This window comes from Taeniopygia guttata, chromosome 5 (genome assembly GCF_048771995.1).
Source record: "Taeniopygia guttata chromosome 5, bTaeGut7.mat, whole genome shotgun sequence".
NCBI classification, from domain to species: domain Eukaryota; kingdom Metazoa; phylum Chordata; class Aves; order Passeriformes; family Estrildidae; genus Taeniopygia; species Taeniopygia guttata.
The window spans coordinates 46,370,545-46,388,456 of record NC_133030.1 but is presented as its reverse complement, the minus strand read 5'-3'; the positions used below and the strand labels follow the sequence as shown (position 1 = coordinate 46,388,456).

Genomic DNA, 17,912 nt, shown 5'->3' with positions numbered 1-17,912 from the left:
CTGGGTAGACCTAGGTTTCAGCATGTCTGGGGCTTTAAGCATTAGAGGTTACAATAGAAGGACAAAGTGAGGGAGAGGGAGAGAGCAAGAGAGCAGGGATGAGAGAGAAATGCTGTATATAACATTTCTAGAAGAACAGTCCATTGGGAGTAATTTTTGCCACATTGTTATTTGCAGTTGGAATATGCAGCACAACTGACGTCATTTTGCTAATTACTTATCTAGATTGTGCATGTGTATCAAGTCAGTGGAGTTATAAACATGATCAATGCACCCATAAATTATTGTCTGTACAAACCACTGCCCTGAATTTCATGATCAGAAGGGAATTTAAAGATTTTCAATTCTGACTGACCAGGTCTCACGTTGCGTATTTATAACTCTCTGCATTATATAAAGATGTAATATTATTGAACGTTGCAGAACACTTTTGTAATGGCAGATTTCATTAAAGTTTTACATATTGGCATTAGCATAACACAATGAGCAGAATAAGATCACATAGAACAGAATGCAATGTGGCTCATTATTATTCACTTTGTTTTATATCTAGATGCAAAACATTGTACTAGTTTCTATAAAGGAAACAATGACTAACGAAAGGACACATTTATTATTAGCCATTAACAGCCTCTGGGGTGCTACTGAAATTTGTACTGGAAAAGGGCCACTAAATCCTGAATGAAAAACCATCACTGGTTACCAGATAGCAAAGTCTTACTGTAAAATCTGGAGATAAATATTCACTGCAACGCAGCAATACTGAATTTTCTCCAGTAACATTACAGCAGTTGTCTCATGCTGCTCTTATCTTCCTTAGACAACACCACCGTCAGAATATGCACAACTATAAGCCTAACTGAAACTTAAAAATGGCAAATTGATAGAGGACCTCTGTCATTATTCTCCTTACTCCTGCAATAGAGCTCCTACAGCAGGAGAAATTATTTAATTAATTAAAACTGATAAGTTTGAAATTTACTGCAAGTGGCAAAAGTCCACTGTTGCATTGATAAAGCCATTATGTCTGTAGTTCTCTAGCACAAGGAGATGACAGTTGGGCCGATAAATTTTTTAGAGCCATATTACATGACCAAAATGGTCACATGCCTGTGAAAATCAAGCGACATTAGTTATAGCAATGGTGGAATACATGAAAAATGTCATGGAAAACATGTCAGCCACAATGGGCAGAGCAATTGCTATGAGACAGATATAAGGATCATAACTGCAATATAAAATAGATGCCTCTATAAATTACTCCACAGATGATTCTGAAACTCAAAACTGTGTGGCAAATAACTAGAGCAGTGCTGTAAACCTGACCTTAGGCAATTGCATGCCCAAGCATTTCCAGTTAAATCAAGAAAAAAAAATATTTACTTTGTGTGAGAGATTTGAAGAGCAGGATCCTCTATCGATTCTGAGGAAGCCAGGGCACAAACAGCAGTGTCAGCTACCAGACTGCAATACTTTCCCCTTAATATATAAGAAGGAAGGCTGGCCTACAGTCATGGCTCTAACGAGGAGCTCAATAGGGAAGTTTTCGGTTTTATGTTGAGGAAAATTCAGCTGTAAACTGGTCGAGCCCTGATTTATGCAAGTGCTACTGCACATCTAATATCAAGCCACTTTCTGAATCTGCTTGTGCATCAGAATTCACTGGTCAAATGCTGTTCTTTACTCTTCCTCCTATCTTATGTTTACATTCCCCCTTTTTATGTCAGGAGAAATAGTGTAGAGTTTGTTTCTGCTAATGTGCTTTTCATGAGGACTTGTACAGTGTGACTGAGGCTCACGTCTGCTTTGTAAGAAGAGAGGAAGAAGAGCATGTGGAGGTCAAAGAATGGTTTTTCTTCTTTACTTAACAAATCTTTTCACTTCTGACAGGTACTGGAAAACAAGGCTCTGTTAATAGCAGTGGGTTTACCTGAGTCCCCCTTTCATTTCATATAGATCACCAAAGACTATGCCTGGATTTCAAATAGTAATAAAAAGATTTTGTATTCAGCAAGAATAACCCTGTGTCATTTACTCCCCTTGTAAGCTTTTAACCTTTTTGTTATTTCTTTTAGTCTGTTAGGAAAGACAAATCAGAAACCATAACACTGTTTCTGTTTTCAGGAATGACATGTTGACTAATTTCTCACCATAGTAAGGGTATTCTAATTTTCACTTCTACTTCATTTGTCTGTATTGTCCAATAAAATATTTGCTAATCTAACAAAATTTGAGTTTTCTCCAATTTCCTAAAATCAATTGCTTAAAAACATGTTTGGCTAAATTTTAGTGCTCGTGAAAAGGGAAGGCAGAAACCACTGAGCGAATCATCACACACAAGTTCCCTGGCACAGTTCTGCCAAAGCAGTTCAGTCCCACACCTGTCCTGGAACTATTCACAGAGCTAATCTATGCAGTAGTTATTCCCATGTGGGCAACTATCCATGAGAGGCTTGACTGAGACCAGCCAAATTCATCTGCCTTGTGTTTTATTACTCACAGGAAGCTTGATCTGAAAGAATGAAGGGCTAACATGTTAACTCATACGGTGCCATTTTTCCACTGAGCTTTTTTTTTCTCTTTTACAGTTACAGTAACTGAATTCTAGTCAGATTCTTTACTGGAATTTTTCCAAGATAATAAACAAGCAAATAACTAGAATTACATGTTGTTCCAAATATTATTGTTACCACAACTCTCATGGAGAAGGCTGACACATTAAAAAAAAATTGCACACCCTCCCTAACAAAGCAAGGACATATATCTTTAGTATAGCCTTCACCATGAATTATTTCCTTCTTTCATATTAAGGGCTCATACTTGGTGCTGATGCTGATTGCGGGCATTTGAGGTGCCTGGGGGAAGAGAAATGCCAACCCTCCTATATGTGCATGCACAGGGAGTTCCTGCAGCCATTGCTGGTTTAGTCCTCAGTCTGTACCACTCCTTGTCCCCTGACTGCAGAGTCCATGCTGAATTCTGCCCTGCGTTCAGCTGCAAGAGGCAAAAGCACACTGCACACCACAGTATAGAGTTTGATCAATGTTTGACCTAGACAGTGATTTAATCAACAGGACAGCATGAATGCACTGATGATGCAGAGAAAACATCACAGTTCTGAATGTTACAGTGCACAGTGAACATTTCCTTCACCTGGTTTCTCATAAACAACAGTAATAAAGACCCACTTTGGTGTCATTTGCTCCCTTGGCACTGTCCCCATTGATCCCCTAACTCAGTCTTTTTTTTGCCACATAAGGGATCTCTAACCTCTTTCAGATGGGATGTCCAACAATAAAAGCTTCCAGGACTGATATTATATACTTTAAATAACATATAATATTAATTATTCACCTTTGATTTATCCACGTAAACACACTTTCTGTGAATAAACCCATTCCTGACAGGAAAATTTAGAACTAGTTTCCCACTAATTTCTTTATCCATCCCATCTTTACTCTGCGTCTGATTTTTCTTATGGTTAAAATGCATAGTTTCTAAAGACACAAAAATGAGAACATAGAATAATATTAACAGGGAATAGGTTAAAGAACAACAGACTCACAAAACCAGCAAGGGCTCTTTTCTAGAGGTAACACACTCTGAGAGAACATTAACTGTGGGACAATTCAAATGTGCTATGCTCACTACAGAAACAATTAGGGGAATGCAACAGATCCTTTTGTCCCGTCTTAGCTTGTCCTAGAAGGTACATTGTCCTACTTCTCCCTCTCATGGCAGTCATTTTCTTCGCAGACAAATATTGGCTTAGGTGGTTAAAAGTGTGATAACGAGGCCATTCTGATTTTCTGTAGCACATAAACTTGTTTACCTCTGGACTTCCTTTGGTTGGGACAATATTGATTACTCACTTCCATCCTGCTTTTCAGTTATTTTCTAGTTACTTTCCCTTTCCAGCTTTTATCTTCCCTTGGCACAATGCTTCAATACTTGACTTTCAAAAATGATATGACAATTATTTAAATGAAAATAAAAGCTTCCATGATCATTATTATTAGTTTTGATCGTATCTTTAGGATACTTGCCCTCAATGCACCTGACATGACAGACATAAGAGGATGAACTCCAGCTTAAAACAAAGATCCTTCTTATCTGAAGAGCTAACTAAAAATTCTGATTCAGCCTATGCTGCTGCATGTATTAAAAAAAAAAAAAAAAAAGACAGTGGAAGAGACAAATAGGAGAGTAGTATGCTGCTACCAGAATACAAACACATGTCGATAAAAGTACCCCAGACCGTGGGAAGGAAAATTTCATAGCAAGGCTCCAGGTCTTTTTTTATTTCCTATTGTATTAAACAGGAGATAATCTTTTAGCATCGCAGTGAAAGAGTTAAAAGGAATGTCTTTCAACAAGCATTGGCTATCAATCAACGCAAGACAATATACAGCACGATATTTAAACACCCCTTCCCAAGATTGCCAAGTATTTCTTCACAAGACTTAAACAGCCTGTGAACTGACACTGATGTTATCTGAAATTTAAAAGTGTTTATTCTCCTAGAGCTCAAAAAGGATCATCTTTCTGCAGCTGGTTGGCTATACTAGAGGATGTATTCTCTGGGTCAGCACATGCATAACCAGACAATCATTCAGCAGCTTGTAAAATATGATTGCACAGGAGATATTGATGGCCTAAGGGAAGTTCTGAATATCAGAGGTTCATAATTAGAATATCTATGCATTTGATTCAATAGAGTTTCCATCAATGTCACAGAGATGAGTGGTTATGAATTTCAGAGTCATCTCTGTTCGTATGGACTGATTTATGTACTTTCAGTTTTGGACAAATGAAGGGTGAAGAGTTAAATTCTTCTACCTAGAGACCTCTTTATCCTTTAAAGGGCTCTAAAATTTATAATTGCCTCTCCTGGTGCTCAGGATCAAGCTCCACAGTTGGCAACTCATGACCTATTTAGGATCATGCCATCCATCCACTTTCAGTCATTCTGTCCTCTTATCTATAAATTCACAGTCACACCACGTAGGATGTGTGGATCTGCTGATAAGACATTTTGCAGCAAAGAGAATCTGGGTAGATCAACAGTTCTGTTGCCAGAGCTGCTGGCAGCAACTCTAACATCTCATTTATTCCAGATTTATAAAGATCCACTGTGCTGATCAGAGAATAGAGCTGAGTGTTTGAATTCTGTGATAATAGAAACAAACCTGTATGTGGTACAAAATATAAAGAGATACCGATAAGATTGTCCAGTGTGGAACAGAAAACAGCCATCCATCTGGTTAGTATTGAGATTTCCACAGTTCCTGAATTGTCAGCTTGGGTGTCCTTTGGGTTTGCTTTTGGATTTGTTTTAGTGGGTTTTGGTTGTTTATTTAGTCTTTATTTAGTTTTCAGTGACAGCATTTTATTGGAACTATACATAACTAAAAACTAAGGCTCTAGGTTATCACACAAGAAGGGATACAGAACCCTATATCCAGAATTTAAAGTTAAATCAAATTTCAACATTTTTCTTAAGACTGTATTGAATGGAAAACTGTAATGTGAAAACTGTTCAGTATCAACCGTAGAGGGAAAGCTCTACAGTAGAAAACCAAACTAGAAAAACCCATGTAACAGTTTCCATTTCAAAGTTCTTCAGTATCACTGTTTGCCCCAACACCCAGTTAAATAACAAAAAAGGAAAACACTAACTAAGGTCCAGAAGGAAATAGATTTTGTTAAATGATCTTTTGCTACTCTAATTATCTTGAAAATATTTTTTGTTGGTTTTATTTTCTATACTATGTGTGTGTGTCCCCACATGCATGTATTTACATTTTTATAATTTAAAATACATAATACCATATTAATAAAAAAAATTTAAAATGAAATTTTTATGGGTCTCAACATGGATAAAGGAACTAGAGTAATGCTACTGTCAGATGCTTTGCCACAGATGCTTAAGCATCTCTGGGCAATTATAAGGGACTTGTCTCTGTCTCTGGCATTCAAAGTGCACATTCTTAAAAGAATGAGAGGTGTCCATTATGCTTCTTTCTTTCCTAAGTATTTTCAAAGCTATAGTGGTAAGCACTTCTCTCCGTGAGTAAAGATTGTAATTCTGCTGCACAACTGATAAATAATAAGGTTTTGAAATTAGTTTTGTTGAACAGTGAAAGTAATTTCTCAAATAAAGAAAAAAAGACTTCCGGCAAAATGCATTTTGCAATTTACTGTTGAACTGTTCAAGAAGCAGCTCTTCTCTGAGCAGCATGGCAGAGGGCCAGAATGAGCTATTTCAAAAATCACTGTTAGGCATATACCGATTTGATACACAGGATTTAGCAATACAGATGAGAATGACTGTCTGTATGTGATCATGTTCTGTTAAATTTTAACAGTCCCTCACTGTATACTCATCTTCAACATGAAGAAATTTGTTCTTAGACAACCAGATCTGTTTTAAAGGAGGAGAAATTTATCAGGCTGGATAACAGCATATTTTATTTGCTTAGTTTACTTATTTTGATTTGGAAATAAACTTTCACTGGGCAGTTGAAAGCATAAAGTGATGAAGTACTGAGTACATACTAGAGAGAGAAGAGTAAATTGTTGGTTAGCCCTTCCTGTCTTTTCTGCCTCCACTTTCTCTTCTCCAATTCTTAATGTGGGGGCTTATAGCAATGGATCTGTACAACATGATGCGTTATGCAAATAGAACAGTAATATATTACAATCACCAGATCTAAGATAACACATATTCAAGTATCAGAATATTTGGATTTTGTATTTTTGTTTTGCTTGTTTTTTTGTTTGTGTTTTTGTTTTCTTTTTACATAACAAATGATGAAACTCAAGAGCAAGTTATCAACCAATATGGCTCAAGAAATAATGTGTAGTCTTGGAGCATTTGTGACTAACTCCAAAGCTAAGTGGTTAAAGATAAGAATAAGGTTAAATCTAGATGAGCCAATGAGATGGCCTGTGAAACCAGCCCAACAAGACTCTTAAATAGGGTACATTTAGTTGGATGCAAATCTCTCAGTGACACAAGAAGCACCACCTAGGAAAAACTTCCTAGATCACAAGTGAAATTATAAGGTTTGGCTAACACATACTCCTTCATTTAGAGACACCTTACATGGTTTCAGTTAGCATTTAAGGCATGAAATAGGCTCACTAAAACTCCCTCACTTACCAAAACCATAATTCATGAAATGATATGCACACATGATGTCTCGTCTGCAGATAGTTTTTAAAGAAGTATGCCTATATATATTCTGTGCCTGTGACAAACACAAATACTGCTTCAATCCTACTAAAAACACAATTCTAGTAACTTAAATTACTTTTACCTACATAGCTTGTTTTCCTATACATATATGAAGAAACTCCTACTGAAAGCATACATACATAAGTATAATCAGAGACATGCTGTTGGGGTTGTATCATCTTCAATTACAGCTAAATGACATCACTTTGGGGCATTTAAATAATTACTCACATGAGAATTACCTAATAATGAGAAGAGTGTCTGTGAAATTAACTTGCCAGTGAAAGAGAGAAGGATTGAGTCTGGAATCAAGTACAATAATTTAAAATGCAGTTCTTCATCTGTAAAGTTGTATTTCATAAGCACAGGTAAGTTTGTGGCGGACTCTTTCTGTTGATGTCGGGAGCAGTATCTCTTGGGAACACCTCAGCTTTTCTACCCAGTATAGAAATTTCCAACACACTGAAGAAAAAGTATACCTTTATTCTTATTGTTTAATTTGATTTGTAGTTCACCAACAAACTTAATTTTTAATTCATATTAATTATATATGCTTTGAAAGGTCTGAGGGAGACCTCTATGACTAGACAGTCACAATCACCTATATATGTAACACGTACAAAAACTATATATGTGCATGTACACATATATAACCTACATTTCTTTTTCAAAACTGCACATAAATTCTCTTGTTCTGGCAGTATGATATTTATATAAAATATTTTTTGGCAGTAGTTTCCAATGACATTCTAAAGGTTGTCCTTTTCTCTGTAGGAAAAACATACCGGACATCTTAAGAGAAAGAAATATTTGTGCTCTGAACACAGAGGTCTGCAGCTGATGACCTATGACTCCGGTTTGACCATGTTTTGATCCTCTGTAACCTGTGTGAAGATTGAAGGCTGTGCGTGAGTATCACCAAAGCCCCCCAGCACTCCTAGGACATGCTGCTGGAGCACTTTCCCAGGCAGACACCCCTTTTGAAGATGATGTCCCTTGGCTAGCTGTTACGGAACAGCTTGGCCAGGTTATGAGCTGCTAGTACAGATATGTGGTGCAGCACTGGAAGCACTGTCAGAAAAAGCTCTACTCTTTAGTTTAATTTGACCTGTTGGTTTTATGAAGGAATGACAAAAGCTGCCACTGAGAACTGAGAGTAACACTGCAGCACACTGACTTCAGTTTTTGGGAGGTGCTGACGAGGCTTTTCATTCAGAGCTCTCACCTCTCAGAGGTCATGTAGTACTTCCATATAGTTTACAGCATTTACTACAAGAGAAGTGTGTAGCTTCAGCCTGCCCTGGTTTTCCTGAACCCAGATGTACATGACAATGAATGCGTAATAAATCAGACATGTAATTTCAAAATCTTTTGTTTGTAATGCTCCCACAAAATGTCAGTCATTAAAAAAATCTTGAAAATTTTGTCTGAAGAGCAATTTTGGAATTGCTTTATATTAATTTAGTCATCAAGAAGGAATAGCTTGATATCTATATGATATTCTTAAAATAATTAGATTATCAATGACAACATGGACACAATAAAGAACTTTGGCCAAAGAGCAGAACTTGTGTCACTTCATCCAAACATTTTCACTGTGATATATTCAAAAGTAAAAGTTGATAAAAGAAAGTAAGTACTGAATTCTGTGGCTCAAAGTATGTCTCTACCTGGGTCAGGATTTGCAAAAACACACTGCAGACCATCACAGTAATCTATTGACCAGGACCTGTTGGAAGGAAGGGGCCAAAGCAAAGCCATCACTTTGCAGGACCAAATTTGGCAATGATCTGATCCTGCATATCAAAAGAGGGTTTTTTTTTCTGAAAGGACTTAAGCAGTTTCAAAGACAACACCTTTGAATGATAAACAATTTTCTGTGTCATATGCATTTTTAAATACATCCTTGCATTAAACTAGGCTAGAAAAGGTTTATGAAAAAAACCCAAACCAAATAAAGCAGTCATAGCTTGAAGTCAAATATACAGAAGACTGTTTTCTAGGTAGAGTTGAAACACAAGGCTTCTTTTAAAAAGGGAAACTTTACAGACCTTGTTCTGCATCATTAAGTTTTCAGGAATGCTGAATAGAGAATGATGGATTTAAGTTGCTGCTAGTATTTAATTTTGATACAGTTCAAGGGGCCACATCAGAAGAAGGAATCAAAGACAGAAAAAAACCAAACAACCAACCTGCTAACTGGTAAAACCATCAAAAAAAACAAAACAAAACAAAACAAAAAAAGGTATAAGAAGGTCCCAACACCTTTCAGCAGTGGCTGAAAATATCAGATTAAATTCTAGTATTCCTGGGGCATATTATTTGATGTGATTAGAATATAATTTGTTAAATAGAGCAGAGCTTTAATTTCAAACACTTCTTTCCTGAGTATCATCGATGGATTAAGGTTTTGGTGTGATTAAAATAAATGAATAAAACATTCCATCATTTTAACAATGATTTTTTGTGGTTGTTTTTCTTTAAAATAAGCCAATTAGTTGAAACGCACAGGTTACACATAGCTGTAGGGAAACTGAGGCTCATATCTTCAGTGTATGTCAAATTAGTCTTCTTTTAAAAAAATAACAACTGCATATTATTCTTTTCTACTTTTTTAATAAGAGAAGAGAAAATAAAAAAATAGAAAAGAAGAACCAATTTTTATACCTCTGGGGCAAGTTCCAACTCTTTTTTCTTCTTGAGGAAACAAATAAAAAGCTTTGCAGAAAGACTCCTAAAAAAATTGCCCAAGGGGAGGGAAGGAAACACCTTAAAACATCACATTACCAAACGCTGAGGTAATCAACTACAATCTGAGAAATGTCAAACAGTGGTATTCATCTACTCAAAAATTTTGCTGGTCAGGTTCTTAACTGCCATTTACAATCACTAAGTAAAATATGGAATATAGTTGTGGATATAAACAAGAGACAAATTAAGATTGGGAAGATGGGTTTAATAATCCTCTAAAAGAGTCCATCTGTTTTATAAAGACCCCTTTTTCCTTGATCTATGACATGTATTCCTAATATAGACAGCACTGGATTTTTTTTTTTCCTTACATTTTTTAAACACCCTGCTACTATAAACTCTACTTATAGTATATATCATCTGAGTGTTTCTCTCAAGTTTCAATTATGTAAGCACTGAGGGGCAATAAAATTTCACACAGGTTCAGCCTGCTTTAGAGTAAGTATTATAACATCAGACAAATATAGATGCAATTCCTTTAGCACTGATTTTCAACAGCACTGGTTACTTCTTGTTCTTCTGATTTTTGCAAATACTTATCATATTATCACTGGAATAGCTGAAAGAGATTAAAAGCTCTTTCATGCTTGGAACTGGGGTTTGGTTTTGTTTTCCTGCTTAAAACAATTGAAAATCACACTGTTTGCCATGAATATAAGATTGATAACCTAAAAAAACAAAAAACTATGTGATTTGCATGTATAAAGGACTAAAACAATTTATAGCCTGTGCTTCCTATCCACTATGGAGAAAGGAAAAATACATCATTGACTACACCCTTCTCACAGATAGAGGTCACTAATGGACTGGATTTGAATCTGCCTAGTGAAAACCTGAAAGTTATATGAAAGTATCCTAGACAAAAATGAACTCATTTTGAGATTAAAGAGGTAACAGAAATGATTAAGAAATAAAGCTCTCACCTTCCTGGAAACATATTATCTTAAGTGTGCCTTCTAGTCCTTTGAATAGAAAGTTAAGTACAGGAAAAGCCTGATTGTTATACCTGCTTTAACTGCTTTTTGTTTTCTTCACTTGGTAAAACTATGTCTCTCCTTTGCTGCGGGAAGGGTAGGAAAGTCAGCCCTAATGACATCCCACGTTTTAGATACTGCTATTTTAAGCAGTTGTATGCAAGCACATTCTTGATTCTTGAAGGAAAGCATAGCCTATGTAATGCAGATTCCAACTGGAAGGGTGTAGGGTTGCGCAAAGGAGATATGCCTATATCCTAAATCAAGCTATCCAGCAGGCCAGGAGGATATAAATGTAACTTGTAACAGTGGCTCAAATTAGATCCAGACTTCCCCAAGCCAAACACAGATAACATCACCTTATACAAAATATGGGGTGTACGTGTGCGTGAGGAGCAGCCCTTAAGTATGCTGGGTGCATTCCAGCTCCACTTCTTGCTAAAGCCTTGGACTTTGGAAAACACTGATGACTGTTCTAGTCACAGGTAGTTTTATAGACACTGTATTTGCACAGTGCTCTGACTTGTTTTACCTACAGTACTCCAGGCCTGAACTCCCTTAACTGCCTCACTACCAAATCAGCACACAGAACAACCATTGAAATACTTCTTGAAATCTCTCCTCACATAATTTTCAGAAACAAGATCAACACTAACATTCTGACATCACTTTTGTCACATAGAAATAATGACTTTAAAATCACCTCTGTCTTTTTTTATTATACAATGTTTAGATCTTTTCCATTTTGCAAAGTTTATGTCTCAGTGATAACATTGCATATATTGACTCTTTCAAAGAAGAAAGGAGAGAAAGGTGAATAGAGATATAGGTTCAGTACCTTTTAATAGTTTTGAAAAAAATGCCAGGATGAACTTTTCTCCTTCCAAAAATACATATATCAAAAATCAGTTCATTAGCTTTTTCTTAAACTACAAATATATAAAGGTCTTTCTTTGGAGAAAGACCATGTCAGTGAATGAAGCAAGGAATTTAGTCCATGGAAATACTGGGGGGTTTTTGTATCGTTAGTTTGATTTATTAAACCCAAGAATTGATCAATCTCAACCTCTAAACTGGCTTAATTTCCCTGCAAGCACTACAAAGTTAGTTACAGTAAATAAACCTCTCTCTAACATACGCCCTGACTTTCAGAGAGAGAAGTGGGGGGGAGAGGGAGAGGGAAGGAATGAGAGAGGGAGAGGGAGGTAGAGAGGGAGAGGTCTAACTTGCTTTTAGTATCTTTTCCTGCTCCTCGTGTAAGGAAGCTCTCCCTTTCTATTTGGTTGAACGTGCATTACAAAAGGCAGTATCTGAAGAAATATAATCAGTACCTTCCACACACAGTGCAGGAATTTACACGGATTTGTGCCTTGGATTTATTAGCTTATTGTAAGCCTTAAAACAGATTTCCTCCATTAAAATTAATTAAAAGCTCCTGTTGACTGCTTCCCACTCCGAGAAGAAGGTGGATAATCTTGTTGTCTTAACTTTAATGATTGTTTATTTATCTTTTATGGGGCTTTATATCATATTCAAGAGAGGTCTTTTCAGCTGCTTGACTTCCTTTTGCCATCTCCTATTTTTTGTCCACACACCATCCCCAGGCACACAGCCCCCCCGCAGTATTTATTCTTATTTTGTCAGATCCCCGTCTAACTCGTCAGGTCTCTGAGTGGCTCCTTTGTATTCCCAAGTCTTGATCAGATTCTCTCAGCCTCTCCCTCACGCACTCACCGCCAGCCCCGCTCCGGAGGCTGCTGAGGGGGATCGGATGGATCCTCCTGCCGGGCGCAGCTCCCGATTCTCCCCGTAGATTCCACAGCACACGGCAGCTCCGAACTAAGCCGACTACCCCTGCCAAGCAAGGCTCACCTCTAAGGTCCCGTTTCTCCCAGCCAGCTCCCGAACAGAGGCTGGCGGTGCTCACACGGCGCTGTGCCGGTGCCCCTGCCGCAGGGGTAGTCCTCGGCTCTCCCCTCCCCTCGGGGTGGGGGCCGGCTCGGCACCCTCCCTGCTCGGCGCTGGAACGCGACCGGGGACGCGGGACCTCGCTGCAGCTGCCAGCGCCGAGTCCGCTCCTGAGCCTCACGCTGCCGCCACACAGCCCTGTGTGGGGACCCTGCTAGCACTTGCCGCCGGCCATTCATAAATCCTGCTCGCGTGTGCCCGGCGCCGCGGACACGGGGCTCTAACGTGGCGAAGGCGGTATTTGTGACACAACCTGGTCGCGGCTCCTCAACTTTGCCATCTGGGAACAGGCAAAGGGCACCGCGGCTTTAGATCGCCCGGGGCTAGAATTGCCAGAAAGGAAAAGAGTAAGAAATGAAATCCCAACTGTACCTGGCGGTGTCTGGGAATCCCTCGCCGGCACCGATCGTAATCCCCCTCCGCGCCTCTGGCCCCCCACACCAAAACTTTGCCGCCGCCGCTCCTCGGTGGTGGCCGCCGCCGCCCTCCGCCCGGCGCCGCTCCCGGCCGGCCCCGCGGGCCCGTTCCCCGCCGGCCGCCGCCGCTCCGAGCGACCCCCGCGCCTCCCGCGCCTTCCTCCGCCCTTACGAGGCGGCGGCATCGTCCTACCCCCTGCTCCGCCACCTCCTCCTCCGGCGCGCAGCCCACGGCTCTGGCATTCCCAACGCACTTTCTCTCCTCGATTCGCTCTCTCTTTCCCCCGCCGTTCCTCCTTCTCCGGTAAAAAAATAAACGAGAGGAGACCGCGGCTACGCTTGGTCTTGGGGTTTCTTTCTTTCTGTTTTTTTTTTTTTTTTTTTGGTTGCTTGCCCTTTTTTTTTTTTTTTCCTCTTTCTGTCCTCTGGAAATGATGAAAGGATCACATGAGGAGCAGGCACAGCGACCCAGGACCCTGGTAAGTCGGAGAAGGCATCGGACACATGTATGTGAGTATATGTGTGAGCGTGTGTCTGGCTCTCTCCAAGTCCTGCGCCTGCCTCCAGCCGGGATTGCAGGATGATCTTAGCAGTAGTGATGCCTCACATCTCACTATTCCCTGCTAATGTAAGTCGTGCCTTTTTTTCCTCCCTGCCTGACACCCCAGGGAGATGTTTACAGTAATGAATTCAGTTGATAGCCATCTCTCTCTCTCTCTCCTGGAGTCCCTCCCACATTTCTAGTTTAAAGAATGCTTGGAAGGCAGGGCTGCAACCTAAAGCTTTCCAAGAGGCAAAGTCAGGCTAGATTTTCTCTTTTTCTTCTTTCCTTATTTCCCTCCCCGTCCCCCTCGTCCCCCCCGGCTGCATTTAACCCCTGGGTTGCTGAGGGCAACTTAGCGAGTTTCATCTGTTTGGACTGCCCCGCTCCCCCGCTTTCAGCAGAGGGAACCAAGCGGGCGGCGCTGCCGGGGGATGTACGGGCTGCAGAGACCCCGATCCCGCCCTGCCTCGGGCCGAGCCCGCCGGGCCGGCGCTGCGGGGAGGAAGGTGCGCGTCTCGCCGTCCTTCGCGGCGGGACTGCCCGCACCGCCGCTCCGGGCACTGCCGAAGTGTATCGGAGCGTGTCGGAAGGGAAGCCGGGAAGTGAGCTGAAAAACTCCCCGAGCGGCGCTTCTGGGAGATGCCCTCTCTAGCAATAATTACAGCCGTGCTCTCCAACAACATGGCGATATTTCATGTGCAGCCGCCGACAAGCCCGCCTCCCCCACCCCCTTCTTTTCCTCTCCTTCCTCCCTTGCGAACTTTTAGATACACAGCACCAGTATTCAACAAATATAACACAGAATAAAAGAATATCCAGCCCTCAGGGAAGAGACGGACCTCCTCTAGTGTTCTGTCTGATTTTCATCATCAGTCATAAAGACTTAAAAACCTCTGGAGAAACCGCCTTTTGCCCTAAAGCGGTAACAACACCCACTCCCCCTCCCCCCCCCCGCACCCCTCTATTTCTCCTGTACACATTCAGTGCGTGTATATATGAGTGTGTGCGTGTGTGTGTGCATGCCGGGCTGGCTGCGCTTGTTTCGTAGTAACCCTTCCCCCGCCGCCCAGCTCCCTAGTAGGTTACTGCCTTGTCCTGGAAAGTCCACTTAAAGACAAGGCTATTTAAAACCGAGAAGCACTTGAGCGATAGGATACAGCCGTCAGGGTAGGATGTGGGATGTGCGAAGAGAATTTGCCTCAAACTCCTACATTAGTAAAGAAAACGCACAGCACAGCTTTTGCTGTGAGTTGCTTTAAGAAACGGGCTGCGGAGGGATGGAGGAGAGGGAGCTGATCAATGCCATGTGTCGAGGAAACAGAAAAGGGAACCGAAATGCCTCGGGGTTGGCTTCCCCCTCACCCCTGGCTGCTCAGTGGCTTCTATTTGCTCGGCCGTACCTCAAAAGCTGAATCACTCGCTATTAGCTCTGCGCCTCCTTCGCCCTTCGCTTGGGGGGGCTAAACCACGCACGACTTCAAAGGCTCAATAAAGCCATAGCAAAGAGCTCCGGCCAGGGCCAGCCCAGCCCCGTGTGCTCGGCGCAGCTCCTGCCCCCGCACTCGCCCTGCCCTCCACCTCCTGCCCTCCGGGGGCTTCGGAGAGTCCCCGCGTATGGACAGCCCGGAGCCGCGCCGAGCCGAGCCGAGCCGCGCCGCCTGCTTGCTCGGAGAAGGACTTGTGCCCTCACCTACGCGGAGTGGTGGGGGTGGGGAGCGAGCACGGACGGGGGAGCGCAGGTAGCCAGTATTTCTTAGGGGACTCAGCAAGAGGAAGGGAGTTAAGGACGAGACCCCGCTTCTCTCCCTGCTTTACGCCCCAGGATGGAGGGGAGGCAGCCCGGGCCCCTCCGCGGTCCCTGCCGGACGGGAAGAAGAGGGTGTGACACCGGTCAGTCCCGCGGTCAGAGCCTGCACCCCCTCCTCGGAGCAGGGGCTGCTCTGTAGTCGAATCTGCTCGCTGATGCCAGCTGGTCCCGAGGGATGAAAGGATCAGGAGTCCTGTAGAGTACAAAGGCTAATGTTCTAGGTATTTTTTCACTTTTTAAGATCTTTCTTTCTTTCTTAGCCTCTGCATACTTTTCAGAGTTCGTATTTGAGCATGATTTATATCTCCTTCATGAAGCTGATGGACAGCCACTGCATTTTCTGGCGAAAAAAAAAAACCCTCTCTCTCATATGTAATCCACCTGTCCCTCTGTTTTCCATGTCCCCGATGTTAGCAACCTGTCGTCAGCACAGAAGGCAGAGCTGGCCATTGTCGATCACAGGTATTTCTGCCCTCTGTGCCCCTAATCAGGGAGGAAAGTGGGAATGTTAAAAACTTCTGCAAGGCTGCAGGCAGTTGCCTTGCTCCGCAGTCTCAGAGGGATTAGGCAGAATTATTCCTGTTCCTGTCCCTGGACCCTCAACCAGCCTATACTTCAAATCAGTGAATGATACTCGGGACACGTTTTGGTCAATTGTGTCAATCCAGAAAGTGACTTAATCAGGCATTACCTGCTCCTGCGGAAGTGGGTTCCTTCTCGGTTTGTCACCCAAAGCCCACCGGGTCCGGCAGGTTGAAAGGGGAGAAAGTGGCAGCACAGCTGGGCTCCAGCATGGTACTGTTTTAAGGATCACCACCGAGGTCTCTGTTTTCCATAGATGCCAATGGTCGCCAACACCCAAGGTTGCTCTCAAGGAAAGGAGGAAAGAAATTATCTTCTCAAACTGCTCTCCAGCCGGTCATTTGACCCTGACACCCACCGATGACACTGAAGAACACCCCGTTGAAGCGGCTAAACGCCTCGCAATTTCCTGTCTTCTCTTCCCCCAGGCGGCCCCGGCGCACCGCCGCCGAGCGATCTTATCGCCGTGCGACCATTATTCACCGGTGACAACCAGAGATGCAGCGCTCCTAAGTGAGGGTGACAGATTTCAAACGCGGGGCTGCAGCGTATCCAGCCTCAGACATATTCTTCCTCAAACTTTGCCTAGCAAGGAAGTCAGCGGCTTAACCCTTTGCAACTCTTTCACTCGCCCAGGGACCGGGACTTTAGCACCGGGGAATACTGGTTGGGGGGAATGCAGGACAACACGGCTACTTGGCTGGGAATTCTTTTTTATCTGTCATTTTATATTCTTGGTTATTTTCACTTGAAACAGATGAGAACCGCCAACTCTGGGAAGCAGATGGAGGGCTTTTCTGTGATTGGGGGCTGGAAAAATCCTCTTGGCAAAGCAGATCGCTGGGGACTCACCTGTGGTCCCTCTCTGTCACCGTGTCTGCAAACTCATCTGCATGGCACAAATTCCTCTCATGTGCACATATACAGAGCTTCTGCACTTTCCCCAGCGTGGTGTGGTTAAAAGTACAATTCCAAAAGTGCCATTTCACTCAGATCTCCAGAATCAGCTCTTTTACAGGTTATTAACTACAACAGAGAAAGGAGCAAGTGAGAAAGAAACTAATTTTCAGGAAAGAAAGAAAGAAAGGGAAAAAAGCCTTTTTCACACATGCACTTTGAATTCAAAGGAAATATTTACCACCACCAAACTCCAGCATGTCAGAGCACGTTTCCTCCTAAGCACAAGAAACCTTAAAACTGAGAGAAAAGCATGTGCAATTCAAAGATGAAATGAAGTGCTTGAAATCTTTCCAAAGTGTGTACCACCAGCCCAGAGCCCGATGTCAAGACAACATCAAGACAACAGGGAAACAAGATTAACAAACTCTATTGGTTGCCTAGTATTCATTTATCTATATTTTCAGTGCATTATGATATTTCTGTTACCCTTGTCTGCCCCCACCTCTCCCCTCCCCTCAAAAAAAAAAAAAAAAAAAAAAAAAAAGGAGGGGGAGACACACGACCTCTGCCTGCAGCTGGTATTCCGGGAGGTCCTTTCAGAGCCCCTGTGGTCACGCTGTATGAAGGATGGAGGGGCAGGTAGATGTGTAGGAATGGTAATTTCAGTGCTTTCTTCATTAAATGTGTAAGATAAGGCTGGACAAGGGAGGAGATGAATCCTACAGTAAGC

General features: G+C 42.0%; 1 protein-coding gene across 10 annotated transcripts in view; it reads right to left on the bottom strand.

The window, feature by feature from the left end:
- Positions 1-17,912, bottom strand: part of FLRT2 (fibronectin leucine rich transmembrane protein 2) — a 79,503-nt gene that overhangs the window by 61,309 nt on the left and 282 nt on the right. The window contains exons 1-3 of one of the 10 annotated variants that reach the window (XM_072930316.1): positions 17,421-17,594; positions 17,135-17,308; positions 16,392-16,791 (exon numbers count right to left, since the gene is read on the bottom strand). The gene's annotated coding sequence lies outside the window, so the exon portion shown is untranslated. Of the gene's footprint in view, positions 1-12,699; positions 13,257-13,305; positions 13,516-13,542; positions 14,600-16,391; positions 17,595-17,745; positions 17,902-17,912 lie in introns of those variants that run through there. The other 9 variants (XM_032748846.3, XM_072930317.1, XM_072930315.1 and 6 more) reach the window with 9 other exon arrangements.